Source organism: Dasypus novemcinctus, chromosome 19 (genome assembly GCF_030445035.2).
Source record: "Dasypus novemcinctus isolate mDasNov1 chromosome 19, mDasNov1.1.hap2, whole genome shotgun sequence".
NCBI classification, from domain to species: Eukaryota; Metazoa; Chordata; class Mammalia; order Cingulata; family Dasypodidae; genus Dasypus; species Dasypus novemcinctus.
The window spans coordinates 59,641,480-59,647,255 of record NC_080691.1 but is presented as its reverse complement, the minus strand read 5'-3'; positions in this window follow the sequence as shown (position 1 = coordinate 59,647,255).

The following is a 5,776-nucleotide window of genomic DNA, read 5'->3' as shown; positions in this document are numbered from 1 at the left end:
AAGTAGATTTCTTGCCAATTTACATGCAGGGCAACACTTATTGCAGTGATGGAAAGTAAAATATCAAAAACAAAGCTTTTACATTTTTTAATTTTTTGATACCCCAATTTATTATTACCTTAATTTTTCCAAATTAATATGTATTCTATATTTAACCTTTAAACTCATCACTATATTCCATTTTACTAATAATGGAACCTGATAATATATTGGGCTTCACTTTTGAAGCAGTTTTGGATCACAGAGAGTTTCAACTATGGCAGGAGAGGAATACTGGTGTGGGATGTTATTGACAGGGGACATATGGTTAACAGGGAGTTCTCCAGGGCATATATCCTGGGTACATAAAAATGTTTGGATACTTTCATAGAGGGTACAGTTAAAAACAACAATGAGGGAGTGCTGAGTTCCTAGCCAGGGAAGCTCTATCACAATCCCTAAAGGAACAGCAACAATCCCCCAAGTGCAACAGAAAAGACCAAAAAAAGAAGGAAGGTCCAACAATGAGCCATTGATACTAATGACTATGCTTGTGAGCCTGTGCACCTGAAATAAGAACAAGACCTAGAGCTGCAGGGTGCCTAAGAGTTGCCTCCTCAGAGCCTCTGTGTTGCTCAAATGTGGCCAGTCTCAAAACCAAACTCAGCATGTAAATGTGTTGCCTTCCCCTCAGTGTGGCACATGACTCCTGGGGATGAACCTCCCTGGCACTGAGAGATTACTACCAAGTACCAGCTGATGATGTAACTAGAAAATGACCTTCAATAAAAGGGTCAACTCAGACCAGCAGAATATCTCAATCTGCATATAATACCAGGAGTTAAAAATTCGTTTTGACCCGAATAAAAGAGGGAAATGGAAAGAACAAATGAGTTTATATGGCTTTGAGTCTCCAAAAAGAGCCAGGGGTTACTTATGCACACCTCAGCAGAGTCTCAGAGATAGATAAAGTAGATACAATCCCAGGTATTGGTTTTTGTGAGGGCTAAAGAGACCCCCAGTTTCTATGGTCATGGCAGATGGAGTTCAGTGCCATATCCGTTGGCCCTACTTTGGGGTTTGTGTTTCTGTGTGATGGAGCTGGACTAAGATGTGAGCTTTGTTCACAAGCCTCTCCTGTTACTTTTATCAGAAGTGTAATTGGTGCTGGGTTTTAATGTATACCCAGGGTACCTGAATCTCTGGACTGACCATGTGATAGCCAGGTCCTGAGCCTCAACAGATGTGCAACTCCTACACTCTGGTTTATTGGACCTACCCCACTCAGCTAACATGTGGGTGAAGAAGGACAACCACCACTCCAAGGAGCCATGAGTGCCTACAACTGAAAGCCAGAGAATTGCATTCAGCATCCATGTGGAATCTAAGCCCCCTCTTGATATAGATGAGCAGTGGACACAACTATTCCAAGGTCCACAGGATGGAGGAATAGAGTGTGGATTTGAGTGGACTTTCTGATATTCTATTCATGAACTATTGTGATTAGTAATCGAGCAAAATGTGGCATTGGTGTGGAGAAAGTGGCCACGGTGGCTGCTGGGGGGTAGAGAGTTGGAGAAAGAGATGAGATGTGGGTGCATTTTTGGGACTTGGGGTTGTCATTGGTGGTGCTGTAGGGACAGTTACCAGACATTGCATGTCCTCGCATGGCCCACTGGGTGGACGTTGTAGAGTGTGGGCTATGATGTGGACCATTGACCATGAGGTGCAACTGTGCTCAGAGATGTATTCACCAAATTCAATGAATGTCTTATGATGATAACAGAGGTTGTTCTTATGGGGGGAAGAGTGGGGTAAGGGGTGTGGGTGGTATATGGGGACCTCATATTTTTTTAACATAACTTTTAAAAAATAAAGACAAAAAATGATGAAAGAATGTGCTTTGTATAATTTGCAACTTTTTAAATTTATTGAGATCTCTTGTGACCCAGCATGTGTTCTATTTGGAGAAAGATCCATGAGCACTTGAGAAGAATGTGTATCCTGCTGTTTAGGGGAGCAATGTTCTATACATTTATTAGCTTTAGTTCATTTATCATGCTATTCAAGTTCTATATTTCTTTTTTTAAACCTCAGCACCAACTATAGTTCCGGTAAATGTAAATGGAGAGTCTTGTGGACAAAGATCACATCTAAGTCCAACTCCATTGCACAGAAACTTAAACTCCAAAGTAGGGCCAACTGAGATGGCACTGAGCTTCATCTACTATAACCATAGAACCTGTGGGTCTCTGTAGCCCTCAGAAGAACCAATACCTGGGGTTGTATCTACTTTGTCTGTCTCTGGGACTCTAATCAGGTGTGCATAAGGGCAACCTCTCTGATAACCTCCTGGCTCTTTTTGGAGACTCAAAGCCATATAAACTCATTTGTCCTTTCCATTTTCCCCTGTTATTCAGGTCAAAAAGCATTTTTAACTCTGGTATTATATGTAGACTGAGATATTCTGGTGGTCCGAGTTGACCCTTTTATTCAAGGTCATTTTCTAGTTACATCATCAGCTGGTAATTGGTAGTAATCTCTCGGTACCAGGAAGGCTCATCCCAGGAGTCATGTCCCACCCTGGGGGGAAGGCAACACATTTACATGCTGAGTTTGGCTTCGAGACTGGCCACATTTGAGCAACATGGAGGCTCTCAGTATCTAACTCTTAGGCACCCTACAGCTCTAGGCCTTGTTCTTATTTCAGGTGCACAGGCTCACAAGCATAGTCATTAGTATCAAGGGCTCATGGTTGTACCTTCCTCCTTTTTTGGTCTTTGTCGTTGCACTTGGGGGATTGTTGCTGTTCCTTTAGGGTCTGTGATTGAACTCCCCTGGCTAGGAACAGAGCACTCCCTCAGTTGTTGTTTTTAATTGTAACTAGTATGAAAATATCCAAACATATTTATGTACCCTCTGTAAATGCCCTGTAGGACTCCCTGCCAACCATATGTCCCCAGTCAATAACATCCCACACCAGTATTCCTCCCCTGCCTTTGTTGAACCTCTCTGTGATCCAAAAATTTTTCAAAAGTGAAGCCCAATATATTGTCAGGTTCCATTAATGGTAAAATATAGTGATGAGTTTAAAGGTTAGATATAGAGTTCATATTAAATTAGAAAAATTAAGGTAATAATAAATTGGGGTAACAAAAAATTTAAAAATGCAACAGCTTTGTTTTTGATATTTTTCCTTCCATCACTGCAATAAGAGTTGCCCTATATGCAAATTGGCAAGACAACAACTTCCGTCTTTTCCTCAGTGTCTACGTCCTATCTTTTTCTTTTTTTTCCCTAATTATTAAGCTTATCTTCACAAAAGTTTTAGATCACAGTAATTCATATATACAATATACAGTACTCCCACATATCCAACATAGAATCCTTTTCTCTTCCACAGCAATAATCTTTTTACATATTCATATTATATTTACTGAAACTGATGTACAGATATTGAGACAATAGCTTTCAAATAGGGTAACATTTGTGTTTATGTTGTGGTTTATATTTTAGACTAAATGATTTTCTAAATTTTTAGTTATCTTATGTTTTACTTTATGATTTACATTTTAGCCTGTCATCCCCTATATATTTTTGGTGTTATTTAAAATGTCTTATATCCATCATTGCGTAATCTTGTGGAACACTCCTATTCCCCACACAGTTATATTGGTTCCATCTATTCAATACCTATTTCCCCCTGTCCTTAGGGCCCAGAGTGACAGTCAATCTTCATTGCTTGAAGGGCCATGTTCAGAGATACTTGCAACAGTGTTGAGGGCTTGACATGCTCAACTGCCCTAATGCACTGGGCGCCACCATTTTTCTCGAGAGATACAATTCTATTTGAGAACATCAGTCCTCTGCAGGGTGCGGGTATACCTTCACTCTCATTATATGGGTCTCTATTCAATGATATAGCCCCTATGGCAAAATGAGCATTCATATACTCCATAGGAGCCTGTCCTACATCAGATTATCCTGTTTAGGCATCTTAACTAAGTAACCTTCCTTATTATATTTTTGAAAAAGTTTTCTCAGCATTATCCTCTCAACCAAATACCTGACAATATCCACTGTTGAGATATTTTACCCAGTGGTGAGGGTGACGTATTGAAGTCTCCAAATATTATTGTAAATACATCTGTTTCTCCCTTTGGTTTTCCCTGTGTTAGCCTGATGTAATTTGAAGCATCCTGCTTAGGTGTATACACATTTATGTCCATTGTTCTCCTGATGAATTGCTAATTTTATTAACACATAATATACTTCTTTTCTGTAATAACTTTGTTTTAAAGGCTATATTATCTGATATGATTATAACTATTTCAAAATTTTTTGTTACTACATGGTATATTGTTTTGTTGTTTTGTTTTGTTTTTGCCAGAAGAGTATGTAATAGGAAAATGAGTCACTATCCTATCACATACTGAGGACTTGTACTTTTAGCCTGACAAGAAGTCTTTAGGACAATCTTAAGATAAGTTTTCCTCATGTTGTGAGTGAGCTCTCCATGGCCCCAGTGGCTGTCACAGAGTAGCCTCAGCATGTCAGCAACCTGGTGGCCACAAGAGATCATAATTAACCCTGCAGGTTGCTCTACATGGAACCAAAGCTTGTGCTTGTCAATTAGGGAAGACATGCAAAGGTTCTTTTAGAAGACAGCTAAACAGAACTTCTCATATTTTCATATCATTACACTTCTAGAATTTATGATATTTATATGCCATTTTGGCAAAGAGAAAGAAAATATTTCTGGCTTGAAATGACTGTCCAGCTGGCCTTGAGGGCTAGCCCATTTGTGAATCATACTGAAATTTTGAATTCAAGAGCTCTCTAGTAAAGATTGTGCCTATCCTCAACATCCAAAGCTCCTCAGACAGAATTTTATTCTGAATTTTTAGAAGTGTAATCATATCCACTGAGTTTAAGAGTACCCTCACCTGTGTAGTCCCCAAAAGCTTATTTTTTTAAAGATTTATTTTATTTATTTCTCTCCCTTTCCCCCACCCTTGCCTTCTGTCTGCTGTCTGTGTCTATTCGCTGTGTGTTCTTCTGTGTCCACTTGTATTCCCCAACAGTTTATTTAAAGTCACACATAGTGTCCAGGGTATGTGGGTATGTTTCTTACTGAAAAGATGGCTCTTACAAAGGATTTCCATGCTCTTTCCTGAATTTGTGTAACTAGAGCCCTAAAATATAAAGTGCATATCACAAATTATTGAAATTCTAACATAAATTAGCAAGAGTGATATGATTTATTGCATTTCTGTAACATACACTTATTGTTAATTTATCTCCACCTTTGATTTTAAGCAATTATTGTCTTTCCTGGGAAATCAAGCCTCATTTCAGTGTTTCACATATTTTCTAGAACATGACTCTGCATCCAGTCCTTTGTCTCCACCTCTAGTCACCGTCCAACAGACCTGATCCTTTTGCCACAAAAAAATGGGTGCACACTGCATACTTTTATCTGAGTGGATCAGTAAAAACTCTAGTTAAGGCAAAGTTGTTCTCTGCTATATCCACTCCTTCAGAGAAAATGGCCCTTTTCATCCCATGTGGTTCTGTGTTACCACTTCCTTCCCTCAACATAGGGAAAACATGTGACCCAATCAGACATATCAAGTCCTTCGTTGGACTGAGATTCGATTTTAGAGATGACAGAGGACAGGATGGCAATGCAATAACTCATCCTCTGAGACCCCCAAGACTTGAAACCTAAATAATCCAACAAGACCAAATGCACATAAAAATAATTTATATCTTAATTACACATAGAAATATGTGG